This window comes from Nelusetta ayraudi, unplaced genomic scaffold, assembly GCF_046127955.1.
Source record: "Nelusetta ayraudi isolate G7.1 ecotype Tasmania unplaced genomic scaffold, CSIRO-AGI_Nayr_v1 ptg000002l, whole genome shotgun sequence".
Classification (NCBI taxonomy): Eukaryota; Metazoa; Chordata; class Actinopteri; order Tetraodontiformes; family Monacanthidae; genus Nelusetta; species Nelusetta ayraudi.
The window spans coordinates 12,073,665-12,097,500 of NW_027466052.1; the positions used below are offsets into that span (position 1 = coordinate 12,073,665).

The 23,836-nt window shown below is 49.3% G+C and overlaps 1 protein-coding gene across 3 annotated transcripts in view; it reads right to left on the minus strand.

The window, feature by feature from the left end:
* The window catches only part of zfhx3b (zinc finger homeobox 3b), a 134,498-nt gene that overhangs the window by 102,567 nt on the left and 8,095 nt on the right, over positions 1-23,836 (minus strand). Inside the window, exon 1 of one of the 3 annotated variants that reach the window (XM_076024347.1) lies at positions 20,957-21,151. The exons of the other annotated variants lie outside the window; for them this stretch is intronic. The gene's annotated coding sequence lies outside the window, so the exon portion shown is untranslated. Of the gene's footprint in view, positions 1-20,956; positions 21,152-23,836 lie in introns of those variants that run through there. 3 annotated transcript variants of the gene reach the window in all.

The following is a 23,836-nucleotide window of genomic DNA, read 5'->3' on the forward strand; positions in this document are numbered from 1 at the left end:
TGACGCCACGCCTCTTTGCTCTTTCAAAAATTCTGTATCAAATTAAATCTAACAGGAACGTCAAAAAGACTTGCCGAAACCAAGCTAGTCCCCATAACAGGACAATTGACCTCCAATGTCGAGACTTGATCTGCTCATATGCCACACGAGTGCCAAGCAGAGGGTAATTGCTGCTGGTACCGACTCCCTTCCTTGATATTTGCGTCACATAAACATCAAGGAAAGGAGTTTTCCGCCTTCCCCGTTGCCCTCTCACAATTGCTGTGAATGGAGGCAGACAGCGGGGTTGGCGGCTGCCAGGATGAGGCAGCAGTTAATTCTTGGCTGCCCTCCTCTTTGCTTAAAGGCAGGTATAGAGTTTCCAACTGCTCCAGCTGGCTGGATACATTAGTGATCTCGGGGCACAGGCAGAGTTGCAAGCAGGTGAACAAACTTTTTTTCTCTCTCCGCCCCCCCCCCCCCACCGCTCTTTCCCTTCTGTCCCTTATCAACCGTGCCACCAACACCTCAGCAGCGCAGGGTTTAGCCTATCTGCCTCCGACTCCCACCGAGCCAACCCGAGTCTTAAATCACATTTTGGCTGACAGTCACTGCACGAGCTGTCTTCCAGCAAAACATAAAACTAAAATGATCAGACCTGTATTTCAGCAACCCACTGAAACGGTGCCAGTTCTCACTGCTTAACTCTACCGTTTGAAAAAAAAACTGTTGTGAAATAATTACCATTCTTTTTCATTTTTGAACCCTTGCGTGCTTTCAATATGAGTGTGGTGTTTCTGATGGCTTTTATATTGCCTTCCCTCGGCTAAAACCTCTGCCAACAACATGACATGTCATTAGGCAGTACAATCAGCATGCTATTTGCATACATCTGCTTTATTTTATTGATTGCTGCTCATTTGTTAAGATTCAGGGCATGTAATTAATGGCCAGCCCCCTGGTGCCACACCCTGGGGACAGCTAATTCCACTGCATACTGAGGGGATTTCGGCAGAGGGCACAAGTGGGCTTGTCAAAACGGGCACGGGGCCAGTGTCAGTCCGGGTCCCCTCCCTGCCTCCGGCTGTCCTTGGTCCCAGCCAGCTCCTCTAACAAGGAGAGCCCTTCCCGGGGCCGCGTTAACTAAAAGGACAATTATCTTGAGAACAATGATGCTTTTCACAAGGGCTGAGTTGTCATTAATGCAGTGGATCTGGTTACAGCAGTCAGCTAAAGCTAATTAAGGAATGCTATCTGTGAACTCTCACTGCTTCTTAATTAAGTCAGACTCATTTCAAAATGGGGACAAACAGTCATTTTTTCAGAGAGGTAGGGCCGCAGCCTTGCCCTTGAACTGCTGGATTTGCTTACTTGTGGAGTTATTTCCTCATGACTAATAACGCAGAACTAGGATGTGGCTACGCTGCACCAACATTTGGTTTTTAGGCACAGAAAAAGACTGTTTCGTGCACTTTATTTGTCACACAGACAAACGTGGCTCTTTTTTTCCCCACTCTGGTTGTGGTCAAAGAATAGCCAAGTCAATGAATGCTCAACCACTGCAGGCCTAAAGGTTCTGTGGCTCCCCCCCCCTGCAGTAAACACTCGCCATGGACCTCCATCATTAACAGCCTTTTGTGATTCGAAATGGTTGGCTGGCTGGCTGACTGACTGACTGACAGGCAAAAGACTGAGCGCTCTGAGAACAGTTGCTTTCCAGAAAAGACAGCTGACTCTTTCTTTCCGATGAGCCCGCTGACCTTTTTTTTTACGCAGGGAAGGGCTCACAGTCACCAGTCACTCAGCGCTGACTGACAACAAGAGGAAAAGCGGATGAGAGAGGGAATTTGTGTGTTTTAGCTAGGAGACAAAAAGAGCAAAAAAAAAGCAAAGGACTGTGTAAGACACTGCAGAACCGCTTGCATTCACTGCCGCCTAAAGAGTTCCCATCAAAGTAACGTGCAGAGATTAAGGTGACACATGAGCCCAGCCAAAGCAAAACATATTCCACCTGAAGGCACGTACTACCTGCCGTCGCCGACACCAGCCCCGGCGCATTGATGTCCGTCAGCCAATCACGTGGAGAGCTCGCGCTATAAAACACGGGGGTGGATTTTCTGTGTCTGAGGAGGTGTACCGTGGTTCATGCGGGTGAGAGCAAATGTGTAAACACAGACACACATGGGTGCGGGGATCTGGTTTGGCAAGTAGATATGTCCTTACTTGCTGGGCATTGTGAGGGGGGTTACAGCTGTTGATTGTGATTAAAATGTAAACAAAGGCAGAGTTCAGAGAAAGGGCGAGTATGTGAGTTTGAACAGCGAACAAGCCTCAAAGTTCCTCCACACCCACAATAAAAGCCCTGTCCTTTCACGACCTGAATGACTAAATTTATGTGTGTGTGTGTGTGTATATTTATATATGTACGTATGTATGTATGGTGGACAAATGTATGTATGTATATAAACACACACACACACAAAGTCAAAAGAGAGTGACACTGTGCCCTTTACATTTTGTGTTGTACAACATGGCAAAATTGGTTATGTTACAAAACCTTTGGGGGCAGGATTTCTAAAGAAGCAAACTGGCTTGACCATGAAAAATGTCTCCTCACTGTAGCGCGCACGTCCAGAGGTCATCAAGACCCATTTCTGACTGCTCTGTGCATCAACAACCACACCGCGTTTCCCCATTTATCTGGCTTTTAGCCTCTCAGCAAGAAAAATGTACTGTTTTAAGTAATCCTTGTTTGCACTGACCGTAATTGATTGGGTAATCCTGGTTTAACATGCACTAAAACCACCGCTTAAGAATCTATTAAGAGGGCGAGCAGATTAAAGAGGCAGGATCCATCTAATGTTGACTTCCAGATTGGTGTTCCTGTGCCTGGAGGTCTGAGGTGTCCGATGACCCTTCGATGCTGACCCACTTTCCAAGCCCCGTCTCTGAGCCTGGTGGTCGTGACTGCCTCGGAGCCTCTTCCTCTCTCCGTTTTCTTCCACCCTTTTGCTACTCGGTGCGATCCTGCGCCAAGGTATCGCCGAGGTTTTAAGCCCCACCAGATAATCTCTTGGCATTTGTCCACCAACCCGGTGACACAGTTCTGGTGGCGCCCAGGCCATCCTCACCTGGAGCCAAAAACCCACAGAGGCCACAAAAACCCTACAGACGCCACGCCAAAAGTGCCTGCCATCTCCGATATGACACACGCCGCGCCGCACACTCATCACGGCGACAACCCTGTCATGATCAACACAAATCTCCCTGCGTCAGCACGGGGAGCGAAGGTATTATGGTGCCGAGGCACCAGGGGGAAGGGACGAGGGAAGGCAGACACGCTAAGTGCCGGTGGTGCGACTGTCATCTCGGGCTCAGAGATCAGGCTGGCGAGCGTGAGTGTGAGCGTGACTGTGCACATGGGACAGTCGGGCAGGAGGAAAGCTAATTCCTGCTCCTCCTCCTGCTGCCCCGGACGCCGTGCTTTCTACATAATGCGGGAGGAGGTGGGGAGGTCTCATGCATACCTACAGGAGAAAGAAGAGGAGGAGAATAATCCCCCGCCAAGACCTCTGCCCTAATGGGGCCCACTACTGTAATTACAAGGCACAGATTTCAGATCAGGCACTTAGGTGGCTAGCTAAGAATGTCCAGAAAACAAAAAGCTCTGTAATTATCGTCTGCCTCCTCTCTCTCCCGAGTGCAACTTCAGTTACCTGTCATGCCGCTGTTTTGTCAGTAGTCCGTTGTTTCCTGGATTCTCCCTAATCCACGGCTGGAAGCAGCCCTGGCAGTGCGCCTGCCTGTGCAAGATGCACATTTCAGCTCGTGGGGGCGAGTGACGACATGGCACACAAAGATAGCAGAAACCTGAGTCCTCGCAGCCACACAAGCACATGAATGCTTTTTTTTTTTTTTTTTACACAAGAGAAGGGAGGAAAAGAAGGAGGGGGAGCGTTGAGTTTGCGCGAGACAAAAGAACCATTGTGCAGCGAAACTTTATATACATATTAGAAACTGGAAACTCGTAGCCTCTGCGAGCAGGATTCTTGTAACTGTGAACAAGATAACGTTACCCACCATTCTTCACTGCTACCCACAGAAAAGGAGAAAATACCTCAATCCTACCATTCTGCCGAGGTCATAATCTTCATGACGGATTCCTGCCTTTTTTTTGGTGCAAGGTCATCTAATATCCGAGATAAGAGGGAGCCGTGGTCTCCAGGCAGTTTTGTGGCCCATTAAGTAACACATTCCCCAGGTGAAGCAGAGCAGGAGGCACAGCTTGTCGACAGAGATTTGCACTCAGCATTCTCTTAGCCTGTAGTCACCATAAGCCTAACCTCTCAGGTGCTGCACAAGGAATGCCCATTGCACAACTTGATCGTTTGCCCTCTTAAAGGTGGAATGCCTTCTGCATGCACTTGTGCACTAAAAATGCTACCTCCTTAGACACAAGAATGTCCTGCGTGTTTTAAGACCCCGTTATTGTTTCTTTCATTATTACCACTAACCATTAAGAAGAAAATAAAAGGTCAAGTGGGATATTCTCCGATTCGTGCCTATTACACAACAACCTATACAAACTCTTTTTTTCTGTGCATTTTTTCTGTTTTTTTCTTGTCAGAGTCGCGGGGCATCCAATCCATTTTTGAGAAGACAACTTAAATAACCCTGAAAACAGGAGCAATAAATCCAATCTGAAGCAAACACTAAGTGCGAGAAGGGAGGGGCCAGAAAAAAGAAACAGTTCCCAGGGGAAGACGGCTAAGCCTGTCTTGAAATAGTCACTTCACTTTCGGAACACTTTTTGAATCCACTTCTTGGATCCAGAAAAACTGGAAACCGTGAAGAAGGGATCGTCAAGAACCAGTCGAGGTCAACTGAAGCAAGTCCGTGTCCACAAGCCTGAGATAAGCTGCCAACACAATGACATCATCCACCTCAGACATGTGATTAACCTATTGCAGCCATGCACTCAAGGGCAAGGCTGGACCGTCAGGCACATAATGACAACTTGTAGAACTTGTAATTATTTATCTCAAGGGAAAAATACACAAACACGGGCACACATATGGACAAAACATACGCACACACAAAAAAAGGAGGGCCGGTGGAGCGAAGGTCTAATAACAAGACAGGCACCATTTCAAGAAAAGACTCGTCATTTTGCACAGCACAGGATCGCACAGCACCTCATTTCTCGCAGCCACTCCAAGTTTATTACATTTATTAAGGCTTTCCACAAAAAGCAATAAATAGTCCTTTAACGACTGAATTACATCTCGAGAAAGATTTCAAACAAATTTCACAATCTTTTTTTGGACAAGCTTGAATATGTTGCGCGATTTGCCACGTTAGTATCCACTGGAAGCCTTTTAGCACAGTAAAAAAAAAAGGGCAGCCAGGCCTCAAAAGGGCAACTCAGCTCTGTGGGGAAACAAGAAATCACAGGGAATCTGTGTTTGAAAGCTGGTGAGGTTGGAGGCCTCAGTCAAGGTATGAAAACCATCTGTACAGATAATAAACCATGAAGCCCTTCCCTCCGTGACAAGAAACAACAAACATGTGAGCACGGTGACTAATGCTGATTTCCATTTTGGCTCTGGCTCTGTCTTTGTACCATAAAGTGTCAGTGTTTGGATAAAAGACAGCTTCCATTTTTTACAAGTTCTATTAATATGGGGCTTGAGGTGGATGATTCAGACCTGTGTTCTGTCAGAGCGCAACTTGTTCCGTGAAGAGAGGTTAACTTTTTCCACTGATCCAAATCTAACTAATAACAAGGCACATGCAACTCTTTTTTCCCCCCACTTTTATTTATTTATTTTTTACTGTGCCCCTGTGAACTTACTGTTCTTTATTCCTTTTGGCATTTACCTGATGTATGTGCCAGGAAAAACGAACATAAAGGCACAACGTTGAATAGAGCACAAAACTCCTGGCAAACTAATTGGGGGCCTGGGTGGCTCGACATGGGACTGCATTAGGTGACCTTCAGTCAAATGATGTAAGCGCCGCTTAATGTGAGGAAGTGTAGGGGGCCCTTTGTTGCTGCCCTCCGCCATTGGAGAGATCATATCAAAAGAGAGGAAATCACACAGATACTGTGGAGTCCAAATGAACGCCGTCTTTGTCTTAGCCAGTCGTTTATCTCACACCGAGCTGCGTAAGAGCTGCCTCCGATTGCTTCGGCTGACTCAAAGTATGCATCCAATCTGGTATGGTGTGGTCAACTTGAACCCAGGGAGCCTCGAGGGTTAGGGGAGCTCTGGGTTAATTTTAATAGGCACATTATTCCTACCCCAAACACTAACACGGGCTCCTCTCTGAGCCACTGGCTGTTTGAAGTTGGTAACAGCTGTAGTGTTCCAGCCTTTACTTGGAGGTCAGCGCACTGACTTCACTTAAAAGGAGAGTGGGACTGAAGGAGGGAGAGGAAAGGGAAGAAAAGAAGGCAGTGGGTGGAGAAATGAAGAACAGAGGGAGAGAGAGGTGAAAGAATGAGTTAAAAAAAGAAAGAGTTACTCGTGTGACGAGGGATTAGCTGAGGAAGAGGTTAAAAGTTTGTGGAGTTGCATTTGGCCTCCTGCCCGCTCTGTTGTTTATTGCCGCAGGCCTAAAGATCTGGTGCCAACAGTAACCGCACCTGAACCACTCCAACACACACACAGACGCGCACACACACACACACGCACACACACACACAGAAGAGGGAAAAGCATATGCGTGCAGCCTCGTTCTCTCTTGTTCTTTGGCAGTGTGTTAGTGTACCAGTCCTTTCTTGCTGCCGTGCCACAGTGTGTGTGCATGCGTTTGTGTGTGAACTCCACTCACGGATGCCAAGTCATGACTCCTCATTTGTTAATACCCCATTGCTCCTATTACCCTCCGCTCTCCCATTCCATCTTTGTGCTTTGTCACTTTGGATGACTGCCTGGCTGCAAAGCTCCCGCCCGCCTGGGCCAAATCTCCTGTACGTACTTCCCCAAAGCCTGGTCTGACAACAGTTACCAGTCTTTGCAGGCTTCCACAATAAGTCCGGTGAACTCAGGGCAAGATAGGAGTTCTCATACCCCATATGGGAGTCCATTGAGCAGGCAGTCCATAATATAACCCTGACAGAATGAGGGAAACACACAGGGTCACTGTGGGCAGCGACCAGACACAAAGAAGAATGCTGGGATGCCACCCACAGAAGATCCAGCGGACAGACCCTCCTCTGTTCCAAATCCTCTCTTTCACTGAAACTCCCCTTCATGATGTGCCAGCTTACGCAGTATAGCACGTACATGCACATGTGCGCACGGGCACGCCCCAAAAGAGACACCAACATAATTGTGAGGAGACGTGGCGGCGTGGAGGCCAAGAGAAAGGCGGTTTGGAAGAGGCCAGTTGAAAGACATCTGGGGAGGGGCTGACGGGCCGAGCGCAGGGTATTCCTTCTGCCCCAGGCACTATAGACAAGCCTGGCAGCTAATTAGCAGCCAGGCGAAGCCACCCCCACCATCCCACTCGGCTAAGCCCCTCCCCTCTGCTCAGTCTCGCCCTGGTCTTCTGAACTTGGTATGGTCAGGGCTGGAATGTTGAAGCAGGTCATGTTCACATGCACATCAAAAGCGATTAAGTACAAGCCTCTTGGATTAAGATGAGTCTGTGGACCTTCACATCTCAGGCTAACCTCTTGAAAGCACTTGGCTCCCTCCTGCCACAACAGTATCCAAATTCACTTTGGCCCGTCGCAGGCCCCTCCTTTGCTTGTGGAAGTAATACCAGATTACAGAGCAACTGTTGTTAAATGTTGATATAATGTGTTATTCTTGCTCTTTTTCCATTCTCTTTGTTTGCACAGCTGCTTTTTAACAGCGGGACATCTCGCTGCGCCGCTCTTGTACAGTTTACTTTGTGCAAAACTGACGTCTCCTTTCAGCTTCATATGCATTTAAACATGTGCAACTTGGCTCGGGGGCGGGGGGTGCGTGGGGGTTCTTTCCGTGAAGAAACCTGTTGAATTGACGTCTACTGTACTTACGGTAGAACTGCGGGGACCAACTTTTTTGTTTGTTTTCTTTTTTGGAGGATTTTTTGCCTCCTCCAGCTTTCAGCTCGGTCCCAGCTGTGCACAGTTTGGCAGGCAGGCAGGCTGCTTCTTCTTCTCCTTCTCCTTCTCCTTCTCCTTCTTCTCCTCCTCCTCCTCCTCCTCCTCCTCCTCCTTCTCCTTCTCCTTCTGCAGTCGTGTGAGGGTTAACTAATCCTCCTGTGACTCAGGTATATGGGACGTGTCCTGACAGGTGGAGCACAACTACAACACAGAGTGTGCGTGTGTGTGTGTGTGTGAGGGGGATTTTTCAGCAGAGCGAGAAGGTCTGAGAAAACAAAGGGGCGAGGGGGGGAAGATGAACACCTCCTTGAAAACATTCTTTTCTTTGTTGAATCAAAGTGGGTTAGGATAAAAGAAATGCCCATCAAAACAGCCATTCAGAAAACATGCTGTGTTCGGGTGCTTCCGGTGAAAGGACGAACAAAGCAATACATACATACATACATATAGTACTTATATACTGTATGTCCATATGTGTTTTTGTACAGGTCCCATCCAGCACACAAGTCCTCGGAAGGGTTGAGCACTTGTACTTTTTTACAAAAATCCTAAAAGATGCACAAAGATACTACACAGTCTGAGGACGCTATGCTGCACCTCTCCTTAACTCCCCCTCCGTCCTCCCCCGCCAGTTCACCCCTCCTTGTGTGTACATGCGAGGACCCAGCAGGTTGGAAGCTCTCCCAGGGCCCAGATGCTCTCTGTCAACACTGAGATTCCAGAGAGGAAGCAGGGCTTTACAGCAGCAAGCTGCACACACAGCCAGTACCGGCAAAGACCAGGAGCCAGGAGAGCACAACCTGCTCCACATAAACACAGACCTCCCCGGCTCCTCTCTGAGCCACTGCTTCTGCTTCCTGACTCAGGATGGGCTTGGTTCAGAGTAAGCTAGCAGCACGCGAGCTCTTGGAAGTGGGGTATAAGCCACTGGTCGGCCCGGGCTCCCCCTCTCCGCCTGCCACCGTCAAGAAGCAAATAGCTATTGGCTGCTCAATAAGTGGCTTCAGTGCGTCGGAGTGAGGGGCCGTTCCCCCCCCGCCCCACCAACCCACATTCGCCCAGCCTTGACAAGCATGTATTGACAGAGCAGTTACACACTAACCCATTGGGGGAAATCCTCCACTTTGTGCCCCAGGCAGCTGATAAATGGAACTCATACAGTACCTGAGAGCGTGATCTCCAACGGACGGACACGCAAAAGTGCATCTGCGCGTGCACCCGGTTCAATACCGCCTGTATTAATGCAGACGTAAGTGAGAGGTACATGGGCTGTGTGATATGCATTAGAGCAGAAAAGCAGCGGGAAGGTAATGAAAAACAAGAAAACAGCGGCTGCGGATAGTGCAGAGCATCTGACGCTACCCTGTGTTTCTGTCTCGGCGCTGACAGCATTTCTTTAGAAAGTATCAAACGGCAACTAGAATCCATGGGCCCGCGAAACCTCTGGTGGCTGCGGCTGCAGGATGAAAGCGAGGCGGCAGACAGAAAGGTATCTACAAAGTTAAGGAAGGGGGGGAAAAAAAACTTGAGGCAAAAGATTTGATTTTAACTGGTAAAAGACCTCAGCATCGCTGCATAACAACTAAATATGCTAAAACAAAGAGGGAGGCGGTGTAGGAGCTTCATGCAGTCGCTCTTGATGAAAAATCAAAGACGGATTGCGCCGTCGATCTTACTAACCCAGAACTTATTTAGCCGTCTGTCTTTATATTTGCTTTGTCATACAGGTGCCGCAGCAGTCGAGGGGAGGAGACGACACCGGAGCCTCTGATGCCGGCGGGTGGGAGTGCTGTCCCGTCTCACCCCACCTCCCCTCCACCCCTTCATGTCCGATCCACTGCTGATAAATAGCCAGGGGTGCAGCACTCGCTTTCACTTTGTGATATGATGTCAGTAACCTTCATTGATCTGCGGGCAGGCAGTCCGGCCTTATCGCTGCCTCTCCCCCGTGATATACTGTGATCCTGGGCCCTGACTGCTTTTTAATACACTGCACTTTAGGTAACGGTGTCGCAGGCTAACCACCCCGCCTGCTAACACCTGAGGCCGTGTTTTACAGCAGCGCCGCGATGGCCGGGGTGATAGCGCAGAAGCGAACACTGGGGAGCCTGCCATCAGAACGATAAGGGCGACGACGGCGGGGCGGAGGCGGAGCGAGAGGGTCGCAAGCTCCAAGCTGAAACAGGGCAGCTATGTTTTTATTGAGTCCCCCGGTTGCTTCTGCGGGGGTTCTCTCAGAGGAACTGCCGCTTCCTCCCACAGTCCAAAGACGTGCATGTCGGCTCATCCTGCAACTCTAAATTTTACACAGGTGAGTGTGGAGAGCTGTCTTGCTATCCTGGCCTTGCGATAAACAAGAACCTTGTTCAAGGTGTGTCCCCCCCCTTCAATCCAAGGCACTTGGAACCCTGAGTGCAGAAATCTATGGGACGATAGAACGACAGGAGTGATAGAATGGAAATGTTGTAAACCACTCTGCCACAAGGAGGGGACAAGGGGGGATGGATAGGAAATCTCCAGGGTGAAAAAAAAAAAGAATATTCAAAAATGTCACGGCCGGACGCACTCAGGTTTATCAAACATATGAGCTTTCAACATTGCATTTAAAGACGAGGCCGTCTGCTGGAACCTTCTAATCCCACGGATCTGTCAGAGTGAATACCTCTGCTGTACTTTTAAGTCTAATCAAGCACCTGTGTCACAAACGTAGAGCTCGTGTTGACAGAGCCCAGGTCTCTTAGCGGGGCTGAATTAGCGCTGACAGTCACTTCCTCCCACTGGATTTATACGTGCACTCACTCAGAGACAACACCTGAGCTGATTGCCCGGACTTGGACTGTTATCGCGAGCTGCAACAACAACAGCGGAGGGAAGAAACACAGAGTTTTGAGGCCGGCATTAGTCGGCTGTTGTCAACAGCGGAGGCAGACGAGAGCTTTTAAGGCGGATGCGAGCAACGTTGGCAAAAAGCAAAGTTATGTGCGAGTTTAACTATATAACCTCTAATATACACAGGGGCATACTCCAGCTAACCACCACCCCCATGTACACGGGTTGAGGAAGGCTGCAGATAAAGGAGACTGGACGACTAGCGGGAGAATTATCCCAACTATTGATTTTTGCTGTTGGGTATTACAGACGGAAACAGCGGGTTTATCAGGCCAGGATCCCTCTGCACTTTCACTAACTAAACGAGTATTTTCCGGGCTTATCAGGCAAAAAGCCTATTACTGATGGTCTCAGCCTCCCCCACAACTAGACAAAGGGAAGGATTGGCCACCAACACGCAGCCACCGGAGCAGTCAGGTTACACGGCTCTTTAAGGGAACTCTAGCACTTGTCGAGCACTTTGCAAACCCAAAATACTGTCCATACATTCAGCACTGGTACAGTTAGTCCTCAGGGTATAGCATCTGATATTCTGTTATGTGTATGTATTAACATTTTTCTGCTAATGGACTTATGGCCTCCTCTAGCTACGTGCGCTACATCCCTCTCTTTTTCATTGTGATTGTGTGTGCGTCTGTGGTTTGCATGTGTATGTGTATGTGTGTGTGTGTGTGTGTGTGTGTGTGTGCGCGCACACGCACGTGCACGCACCTCTCTGGGTCAATGATATTCTGTGGCTTCCGTATACGAGGACTCTTACTTGAGATAACGTGAAGTGTTATAATCCCAGAGAGGAGCCTAATATGGTTCTTAATCACAGAGAGTGAAAAAAATGTATGTTTTAATTACCGACTCCAGATCCAGACAGATACCGGCGAGGTACCGATCCCGGGATCCTTGGTGAGTATGTCTTCCTTATCTGTGAAAGCTGTAGGACAGCCCAGTTCTCTGGGAGTTTTGTAGTCTGTGCTGGCTGACACAAATTAAAAGTGCCCTGGTTATTTTAAGATGAAATAATGCTCAAGAACAAATTTTTTTTAACGTATACCAATTTCCCAATATTAATAATGAAGAAGAGTAGAGACAGAGAAAATTTCCCTCAGCAATTACTGTAGAAATCCATAGGCTGATCAATGTGCAATCCCAAGGATTGTCTTAATACATATAAAATATAGAGCGCTGCGCATGTGCGTATGAGGGTGCATACATTTATTGTGGAGCAAAATGACCTCAACGAGATGGGAATATTATCGGAGAAAATAAAGGTTGGGACGTAATGATTTACATATTTCATCGCGGGCAGCAGTGAAATCAGCGATTAAACACGGCGAGGGGTGGAAAGGGAGAGGACACACGGGGGATATCGACAAGACTGAGCAAGACGAACGGCTAAACAAAGCCAAATGATCAAGAAATAAAACCACTTCCCACTTGGGTCAGCCGTACTAAAAAGTGCATCATGGAACAATAAGACATATCAGATAAATGCGCAGCAGGACAATCGGAGGGAGTCGTTCTAACTCCAGGCTCCAGTGAACGCCAAGCAGCAGCAGCAGCAGCAGCAGCAGCAGCAGCAGCTGCATCGGCTGCAGTCCAGGTACAGAACAAAGCTTTAGGACCAGGCTTGGCATCCATGACGGGGCAACGCTCGTCTGCCCACAGGCCCGCCTTTATGTCTCCAAGTCAGCCCAGCAATTTGCTTGGGGCGGAGATAAATCTTATCTCAGAGACCTGATTAAGTTTTTAATTTACACACCAATCAATAGCCCAGGTCTATTGGCAATGTGTCTAAAACTCTATTTACCAAAGGATTCCCTGCTATCAATTGATCAAGGACCTGGCAGCCATAAATTATGGGAACACGCGTGTGGCTAAGGGAGTTCGGGGAGGGGGGCGGTGAAGACAATGGAGGGGAGGGTGGTGGTTGGAAGGGGGTTTAGAACCAGGAAATGAATGCAACAGATTTTAGGAGGGAGTTGTAACCCACTTGTGGTCATTTCAGACGCTTGTGTGCGACGGTTTACGCTCGGCCCCGCAGGCTTCCGCGGCATTTGTCTCCGCCGCTGATATGCTAACTGTTGGCATTTATCCCTACAGCCTGGTCTGTCTGCACTGAAACTAATGGCAGGGAGAAGTGGAATGCCAATGAGCAGAAATGCAGATGCAAATACGCCTGCGTGGCTCACCGCCCCTCTGACTGCCCAGTGCCCGTTCTAAACATCTGCACGCTTGAGACCTCCCAGTTCCGGCCCTTTCTGCATAAGAGCCATTATCTGTTTACAGTGCCTACGTTCCCGACGGGGCCGTTAAAAAGGGTCTCTGCTGGGGTCTGAGTTCCACACACACACACACACACACACACACACGGCTCTCGCACCATGCGGCGTCCAGCCTGGGAAAGCCCAAGGAGGACTGTTCACCCTTTTGCACCCCTGGAGCATCCAGGAAACTGCTGTTTTACTGATGGTTATTTTTTAGCATTCCTGAGGTTTGCTTGGAATTAACGAAAGTGGGGGTTTAGCAGTCTGGCTCCTGAATGATCCTGATCTGTATTTATCTGATTAATTGCATTCAGGTCGACGTTCAACGGACACAGTTGTGACGCTTCTCTGGTGTTCCCGTGCAGAGGAGGCGGAAGAGCAGGGAAAGGAGGGCAGCGCGATCACCGTGGAGAAAGTGTCGTCATAGCGGTTCTACGATGACCCTGCTGACTCGCCAATTCCTTAACATGAGATCATTTTGGACAGCTGACCTCAATATCACTGCGCTGTGAGGATGAAACGGATCTAAACGAGTCCCACTCGGGCGACCCTGCTGACAAAATATAAACAGGACACACGTTTAACAGCCATTAAACGCCCTTTACAGCCCTGCACCGGCAATAACAGGAATCACAGGAATTAAAAGAATATATAATAAAAGAAGTCGGCTTCCTTCCTGCAAACAGCGTCCAGTGTGACAGTAAATCAGAAGGGAGAGAGGCTGAGACTTCAGAGCACCGTCGCAATCTTTAAAGATCTTAACATTCCTGATTTTTAACAAAGCATATCATGCAGCGTTAACAGAGAAAATGCCAGCAAGCACGCCTTACATTTAACTGTTGGGAGGACTAACGGTAACGCCAACGCAAAAAATATATAAATATATATATATATATATATATATATATATATACATATATACATATATAAATATACGTATAAAGGAGGAGTCAGCACTGCAACAAATGTTTGGGGATGTTGTTATGCGCTACTTTGTCATTAGTGGAGAGGCTGGCTAGTAAAATCAGGCATAAACATGTGTCAGACTTACATGTAATTACAGTTTGAAAAACTTCCGAGCATGAATCACCTCTACAGCTGGACGGCGCCGCACGGCAGAGCGCAGTACCCTGCTAGCCGCGCCTTAATAGCCGTGTTGGGGATCGGGAGAGGGGGGGGGCGTGGCGGACGCGGCGAGCCAGACGGGCTGGTGGTGCGTCGGGAGCCCGAGCCTCTGGTCTTCTGGCCGACTATCTAAAGAGCCACCAACGGATATGTGTAATCAGCCCCATGTTTCTCTCGCACTCTCTCTGCCTCTCTGGCTAATGTCTCCGCCTGATTCGATTGAGGCAATTAAGGCAGTAATCTATAGAGCTGGGGAGTGATGGAAACATTTCCCACTGTCCTCCTCATGTTTCTCAGAGCTGCTATAATTAGCTAACTTTGCTTCTCATTAAACATCAGAGCAGTATTTACATACCCGGATCCAATTTGGCTTCGCGGGGCCCATTCCTTTTAAACTGCCTTAAAAACACCTTGAAAAACGTGTGTGCGCACGGAGGGAGGGGTGCAGCTCTAATGTGCAATCAAGCCTTTTATCAGCGAGACACGACGTAGTCAGAATGTGCCGTCAGTGCGTGCGCGTGCGTGTGTGTGTGCGTGTGCGCGCGCGCCAGGCAGACTAAATGATCATTCCAGAGCGAGTGCGGTTGCTGTGAAATGGAGCCTGGGAAGGCCTGTCATGGTGCGATGTTTGAACTGGGAAAAAAAAGAAAAAAAGAAAAAGAAAACGCAGGACATCCCTCCATCCTGCCTTCAATGAGCCGTCATGGGAACTGGACTGGCAGGCCCACATAAATTCCCCCGTGATCCATTCACTCTTAATCTTTTTTGCAGGGAAGGAGCTGAACCATTGTCACGCAAAAAAAAAAAACCTGAGGAGCACACGAATCTGAAATGCAGACCAGCAAATATTGACACAACCAAAAATAGTTTACAGCTCTGACACTCTGATCTGACTAAAAAAAAAAACAAAAAAACATGGGCTTCTTTTTGACTCATCCGTTGCGCTGCAGGCGTTGAAAAGTTTGTTGATTCGTAGTGGTGAACCCTGTTTTAGTGCTGTTCCGGGGCCAATACAGTGAGGTGTCAGATCCAGCTCAGTTTTCACTTTTCTTATTCTTCTTAAAGTGTTTCGTGCTAGTGTTACGTTACAGTGTCACTATATTTACCACAAACTTTCTTTTTTTCTCACTTTCCACTCCCGCTAAAAGTTCCACTTCCCTTGAAAGTCCAATTCAGAAACTGTTGTATTTTTTTTTTTTCTTTTGAAATGTTTTTACAATCGCTAAAATGTCTTTCCAAGTTCAATAGCAAATTATGTGGAGCCATTGACACGTTGACAGCATCACACTTTCAAATCTGGTTTCTCACTGCCGAAAAGGAAAAAAAAAAAAAAGAAAAAAAAAAAAACCTGCTGCTTTTTTCCGCTCAGCAACCGCCAGCCTCTTGCGCTGGACAGCAGCGGTCGGACGAAGAAGAGTGAATCTCCGTGAAGCTCGTTGGGCTCCGGACACAAGCTGGAGATATTGGTGCAGTTGCAAACGGCTCTGTTGATATGCAAAGCAGTGTGGATCCCTTTATGTCCCCATGGAAACACTGTCCCTGCTCTGCAAATATGCAATGATTAATCATGTTTCTGGAAAAAAATCATTGTTCAAACATTAACAGAGAGAGAGAGAGGGAGTATATGTGTGTGTGTGTGTGTGTGTGTGTGTGTGTGTGTGTGTGTGTGTGCGGTAGACAGAGACAGACACACCATCAGTGAATGTGATTCTCTAGTGGTTGGCAAAGACACAGCAGCGCACCAGTTCCAACTGTCTGTGTGTAGCCGTCTGCAGCCCCTCTGAGAAGTTCTGTGATCTGTTAGAAACAGTCTGCATTTCTCTGTGGCTCCTTTTAAGGGAGTGACGGAAAAAAAAAAAAAAAGAAAATGCTAAATGTTTAGCATGAACTGTAGCAACGCAACATAGGAGCTCCTGTCTAACTTTGCAGTAATGCAATTTGTGTGTGTGTGTGTGTGTGTGTGTGTGTGTGTGTGTGTGTGTGTGTGCGTGTGTGCGTGTGTGTGTGCGAGTGCGCGCGACCGCCTGAGCCAAAACCTGACAGGCCTAACAATCGCGGCGGCTTAGCCGCTAATGCAAGGATGCGAACAAAGCGCGCAGATATTCAATCTCCTCCGCTTGTCTTTAGCACGGTGAAACTTGGCTACATATGCAGGAGTCCAGACAGGACTGAGGAGAAGGGTAATTCAATCAGCGGCACAACGGCCTGACGCAGATTCACTCTGACAGCTGTGCTTTACCAGTAATTCGTCTCTCTGAAAACAGACACCGTCCCAACAATAATTTCTTTCAATTCCAATACCTGGCCGAGGGCTGGGTGAAAATGTAATAACAAGTTTTCATTGGCCGACGCCGCCCTGCAGCTCAGCCCTCATCTTATCAGCGGCGGCGGGCTCTCTTTTACCGATGTCGCCGAGTAAGCACAAAAAAAAAAAAAAAAAGCTTTTGGCGGAGAGACACACACACACACACACACACACACACACACACACACACACACACACACACACACACACACACTAAATCACGCCATTAACTCACAAGTGACCACACAACAGACAATATAAACAGCCAGATGCACAGTGACTAGTCGTGGAATGCATAAGTAAACAGTGTGAGGGGGGCAGAGTGTGTGTGTGTGTGTGTGTGTGTGTGTGTGTGTGTGTGTGTGTGTGTGAAGGCCAGATGGGCAGGCTCGGAGGGCCTGTCCTGGGAAAAGCCTTGTCCCGCCCGCCCGCCCGCCCGCGCTCACTCGCACACCACCTCCTCTGTGTGCGAGCTGGACTGCGGCGAAGCCCCCAGCCTGAGCACCACAGGGTTAACTGCACTGGCCAGTCACAGGCGTGAAGTGAAACAATGAAATAATGGCAGCGGGTGAACGCTCAAAAGCAGGCGAGGGAGGGAGGGAGGGAGGGAGGGGTCGGGAGTGGGTTTGCGAGAGTGTGGAGTCGGCAGGAGGAGGAGGAGGAGGAGGAGGAAGGTGGTGGTGCTGCTGCTCACCATAGACCCCTGCAGATGTTGCCGGGGCTCCGGCGGGTCACACAATCACACGTATTAGCATTCCTGATAGAGCGAGCCCGGATTAAGGAGCTGAATGCCTTTCTGGACTCTGTCAGAGTTTGAACACACTGGCAGGAAGGAGCGCGGCAACAAGGGAGGGAAGCCCCAGACCTGCGCGGCAAGCGGGAAGGTGGAGACGGCGCTAAGGAGGGCCCGAAGCTAGCACGAGGTGGTGGGCACGTGGGGGGACACACACACACACACACATACACAAAAGCAGGGTGGCAGACAAATTGTGGTCAAATTGACTAAAAACGGCTAATGAAAGAGTTTTACAAACAAGGCGATAAAGGGAAATCAAGCATGTGATGGTTTAATGGCAGTGTGGGGTTGGCAGAGGGAGTGTGTACGTGGAAGCCAGCACTCCTATTTGAGGCTGAATGAGTGAATGGGCAAAGACAAACGGCTTTCTTTCTTCTTTGTGCGTCTGGCCGGGCCGGGGAGAGTGAGAAAGCGCAGAGACAAAAGCCGTTCTGAGAGTTTGTGCGGCGTCGTGTCCTTTTTTTCTTTCTCTCCCTCTCTCTCTCTCTCTCTCTCTCTCCTTCTCCTGCTTCCCTCCCCTCCCCAGGACAGAGGTCTCCAGAGGCCTCATATTTCTGGCTGCTGTCAGGCCGGGGTGAGAGGCAGAGACAGCGAGGGGCAGCTGTTTTCTACGAGGTACCCTGACACACACACACACACACACACACACACACACACACACACACACACACACACACACACACACAGCCTTTGATGCAACTTGGCTTCCTTGGCAAAGACCCCCACCCACCCTTCCAGCTAAATGTGTGTGTGTGTGTGTGTGTGTGTGAGAGAGAGAGAGCGAGAGAGTGAGAGAGAGAGAGAGTGAGAGACAGGGAGAGAGAGAGAGAGAGAGAGAGAGAGAGAGTATGTCCATGTCGCAGGAACAACACAAGAAAGTTGTAATAGGCGTAGTGAGGGGCACACAAGTGGCGGCCGGACGGCGCAACAGACGGCGGAGCTCAAGTGGCAAAATGAAGTGCGAGGCAACATTACACCAGGGCTCTCCGCTCTCCCTTCCCCTCTCTTCATTTAGCAACAAGGCAAATAATTCCCCAGGAATGCGGCGCAGCCAGTTGGATGTGTATTCAGCAGAGATTTTAGAATACAGAAAGGGGGGACGGGGAAAATAGCAAAACACACACAGAGGACATTGGTTACTTCCTGTATGGTGAAACAGGCGGCGCGCTGCAGTTATTATCGTGAATATTTTTCACGTCTCTCTTTTTTTTTTTTTTCCTTTCTTCGCAGAGGTGCAATGAAAGGAGACAATCAGCCGCAGCGTCGACTGTGACGCAACCCGGGTGAAAAGGCCGTCTCTATGTGAAGCCGTCCAGACGTCGCTGCCGTGCGAAACAGCCGCGTCCACGTGGCCGGGTCTCTCCAGGACACACTTTCATTGTTGCAATAACTCATTATTAACCGGCAAAAAAAAAAATTCTGGATGTTCTAATTACACACACAGCGTACAAAACCTTTTAGCACAGGGGGGGCTTCTTTGTGGTTTCACTGCCGCAGATAATAGCATCATTATTTTTAGGGAACAACAGCAAGAAGAAAAGAAACTTTTTTGCTTCACTTTTTTTTTTTTTTTTTTTGACTGCAGTTCTGAATAAGAAATAAAAATAGAGCTTCTGGATTCTCTGGCAAATCGCGCGTCCCCTTATAGGTTTCCTATTTAGAGCGGGTACGGATGGAGGGAGTACTTGCAACCTGCTATCACTGAGCTCAGATCCCTGCAACAAAGGGGTGGGGGAGAGAAAAATAATAATAATAAAAAAAAAAATGTCATATTTGGCAGTTAAGGGAGGGGTACCTTTGTGCCCAGCCAGTGACTATCACTGACTCTACAAGTTAATATTTGCTTCTGCCGGCTCATAAATTTGCATTGCATTAAAACCTGACCTAAATGCATTTTTATCACCCAAAGTAATTAGCTGAGCATTAGGTATAGCGGGGAGTGCTAGCGAGCCGCAGCTCTCCTGCCTGAGTAGTGGGAGGCTGCGCGACAGGGAGTGAAAAAAAGAAAGAAAGAAAGAAAAGAAACACGGTGCTCGACCACCAGAAGAAAGAGGAAGTAAACAGGGCCAGAGTGCCGCCTCTTTACTCCTACATTAACTCCAGCACTACAAGGGGGAGGAGCCAGCGCGCAGGCAAACAGCAGAGACGCACAAAAGGGGAGTGTCAATGAGGGGGCAATAAGGAAAGACAATGAGTAAACAAGCAGGGGAAGTCCAGGCTGGGGATGCTTAAAAAAGAGAGAGAGAGAGAGAGAGAAAAAAAAATCTCCTTGCCTCTCACTGTCTGGCACACACAAAGGCCCCGCTGTAATTAGCAAGCCCAATAGCTTGTTTAACATTTGCATATAAATGCCCTCGGAGGCAAACACTAAACACGCTGACACAAGCCGTGCCCAAAACAGACGTTCGCCACACCTCTACCCCTCTAGGAGGTCTCTGGGGTCCACTTAAGACGGGGTGCTCCCTCCCTTTCGCCTCGTGCTCGTACCCACCACAGGCAAGCTGGCATCCATTACACAGGGAGCGCACGGCTGCAGAGCCGCGCAGAGCCGCGCAGAGCAGAGCAGAGCAGAGCAGAGCAGAGCGAGCCCGGGTGGGTACACGCTTCTCGTTTCTACAGAGATTGTGAAACGCAGACGTGCTTCCTGTTGGAGGTCTGCGCAGCCATCTGCCATGTACACTTTGCCCTGACCACAGAACTGATGTTAAAATGGGACAGGGGGCGCAGGTGCACGCAGAGGGCACGGGGCTCCAAGAGACACGTCCACGTGCGCGGCTACGCCATCCCGCATGTGTGCGTCTCGCCTGATGGAAACGCTGCACAAAGGAAATACAAGTGTTGAAAGCCAGAAGGGAGCGGAGGTCCTCGTTTATTCTCGTTTTGTGCACTTTCTCTGCCAAAATAGGGTCTCGTAATGGCTGTATAGCGGCGTAAACTGAATATAAGAGCAGCCAACTGCATTTAGGCGGCAGAGCAGGGTAAATGTTTAAGCTGCAACAACTTTCTGGATGTCAAATTGCAGTCACATTTCAGCCTTTTTTGTTGTTTTCTTTCCCCTTTTAAATTGGACCTACGGCTCAGCTCTCACTTCCTCTTCTGTCTACTGTTGTTTTGACAATGGCGATTCGAGAAAGGGGAAAAAAAAAAGCAGAGAGGAAGGAAGTGATGAGGCTGGTGTCTGTGCCCTTCCTCCCCCCTCTCTCACCCCCCCCCCACTCGCACTTCTCTCTCCTTCCTGCAAACCCATATTATCTCCAGTGTAAACAAAAGGCCATTTTATCAGCACACTTGTCCTGCGCCTGGCACTGCCGGTGCGGCAGAGAGCGAGGTCCGCTGAACTTGTGCGCCCAACAAAAGGCCACTTCCTGTGTTGATCCTTGGCCCGTGGTGCAATCTCACCAGCCTGCAACTCTGGGTTTTTATTTTATTATTATTTTTTTTTCGCACGAAGGCCACCGAGCGGGTAGCTTCCCCGCTAGCATTAATAACTCGCTTCTCACCTGCCATGTGGCCTGTTGTTCCCCATCTGGGCATGATCCAACACGAGGAAACACCTGGCTCCAATGAAAGGGAGGCAGCGAGAGGGGGACTGTTTTACAGCCATCCTCCTCCTGACACAGACAGCAGCCACTGTGCTGGAATAAAAACCCAACCTGTGGTACCTGAGTTTGTGAAATAAACAGGCATTTACATTGGGGGGGGGGGGGGGGCACTCGAAGAGAAAAGCCGAGCCACTGTCTGTTTAGAGCCTCGGCCTGACTTCCTATATGTGGTCAGGCTGTTTCACTGTGTTACCCAACAATGCTCGGCGTTGCAGTTTGTGAGCACCTGAGCAAAAAAAAAAAAAAAAAAAAAAAAAAAGCGGGGGGTGAGTAAAATATTCTGTGCTGCTGCTGCGAAAAGGGAGGCAAATGTCACATTTAATTAAACCCAAACTGAGGTGTGTGGCAGCCTCGCAGGGACACGGCATACATCAGAGGATAAAGGGATGTTTTAATCTCCAGCCATTACTCGAAAGCGGCACAATGCCTTCTTATGTTTTGCGCCGGGGTGTCCAATTTCGGCAGAACATCACCGGTAGCCCCAACCCCTCGCCCCTCCCTCCCCCCCCCCCGTCTTCATTCATTAAAGAATAGGGAAAGCGAACGCCATGGCGACCGGCGGAGGCAAATGACGTTACAAAGCCGAGGTCACCGGTCTGTCACAGCCGTCTAGCCCTGCGCCGCTCCCAAGGGAGCCGCCCCACCCCACCAGCCCAGACCCAATCTCTGCTCCGTGGCTCTGAACGTCAGCGTGGCGGAGGTGGGGGGGCGATAAAGCCAAACAGTCGCGCAGAGGCTCCGATATGAATATGTAAACGACACAACGCTGTCGGCGTGATGAGACGCCGGCCGCTCCGCCCAAAAGAGAAAAAAAAAGAAAAAAGAGGAGGGGCGAGCATGAGGTCCGGCTGACGAGCTCGGCCATTAAAACCCGGCTATTATATATTTAGTACCTGCACTGGTGGATGAAGGAGACTGACAGACTAGCACACAAAAGACATTTCCTGGGTTTTTGTTGTTGTTGTTGTTGTTGTTGTGGGGGAATCTGCTGCTCTCCGATCAATTTATTATGAGGCACTGAGCTCCTCGTGTTTGTTCATTTAACACGAGGAGAATGAGAAAGAGCATTTGTTTTAGACCCACTGAGGCCCAGAGAGGAAACCACACGGGTTCCGAGGGGAGGGGCAGGACAGAAAGCCCCTTCACGGTGATGTAGAGGTGCAATATTGGTGGCTTTGAGGAAATGCCGCTTTAATTGCAGTCCGCCGCTACGTTTAATGCAGCCTGCGTGACACCTGGCACAAATGGCCTGCACTCGGGACAGTGCCAATTATAATTCAGCCAATCAGGAATCTTTCATAAATCCACGGCCGCGCTCGGCGCCGCGGCTAGATGCTCATTTGACGAGATGAAATGGGCGACGGGCGCGTGCGAGCAGTATATCTTCTTTTTAATTACAACGTCTGCAGAGGTGGGACTCTGCTATAAACAATCATGCGCGCAATCAAACACAATAGCAGCAAAGCCGCGCATTATAATAATGCCATCTCAAACCGAAAAAAAATAAAATGATCATGCGGAGTTTTTGAATTATTATTGCCGGAAACGCAACGACGGCGGAGGGGAGAGAACCAGCGCAAAGCGACAGCGGCCTTAGAACTGAGCCATCAAACTCTGCATTATTCATTCAGCCGCTGTGACAGCAGGGCGTCTTGGTTTAATTCAACGGCGACTACCAGGTGGCGGTAATGGTCAGGCCGACCGACATGTTTTCTTGGTATTCGTACAGGCTCACGCAGCACCTCCCGATGGGAAAATGAACTATTTCACAGTCAGTCTGCTTAACGTGATGTTCTGCTAAAAATTAAAATCACATGTGTCTGCGTCCTCCATTCGATATTCCTCTTGTGGCTGCGGTGGCAAGACTTTCCGGTCTGATGGCCGGTTTGCAGTAATTCACATACTCATATTAGCACAGGTCAGGAAGGGCTGAAGTATTGCAGGAGTGGGAAGCAATCCACCTGCACTGTCCAAGACAAATAAAGGGGGGAGGAGGGGGGGGGGGGCAATACACTCGCATAGGATAAAATAAAACAAAACAAAAAAGAAAGGCAGCTGACGCAGGAGCTATTACAGCAAATCAACAAAAGTACAGTGGATGAATTCACACACTGCACAGAGCAGAGTCATGCCTGTGTGTGTGTGTGTGTGTGTGTGTGTGTGTGTGTGTGTGTGAGCTCAGAGAAAGGCGAACGCGGCGGCAGAAGCTCGAGGAGAGCTGACATCAGAGGACGACGGAGGCTGCAGCACTTAGAGGCCATTTTATTGCTTTGCTGTGGTCAAGTGAGGTGCACCAAGCTCAATTCCACCACAACAATGGCAAAGAGGGCCGCCGAGACAAAAGAGGGCTATCCCTGCTTCCTTAACCCCTTCAGCACTGCCGGATCCATCGCCTGGAGGGAGCCACGCCGGGGCCGCTGGCAGTGGTGGCGGCGGGAGCCGCAGATCGCAGCTCTGCGTATACCTGCTGTCTGACAGCGGCTAGCGGCGTGCGCGCACACATGCACCCGTGGGAAGATGGAGCCGGACCTGGTGGTGGGGGGCAGTCGGTGCAGCCTCACCTCAGCCCCCCCCCCGAGTTACCCTGCAAGCCTGCTCTGCCATCGCTGCCCCTCCCTGCCCCGTCTCCCTCTCCCTCTCCTCCACTAGAACAGGCTACTACGCATTTGCAAGTGAATTACATTTTTTTTTCCACCCCCGTTGGGATTTGGGTTTGTGCGCGCGCGTGCGTGCGTGTGCGAATTAAAAAAAAAAAGAAAGAAAGAAAGAAAGAAAAGG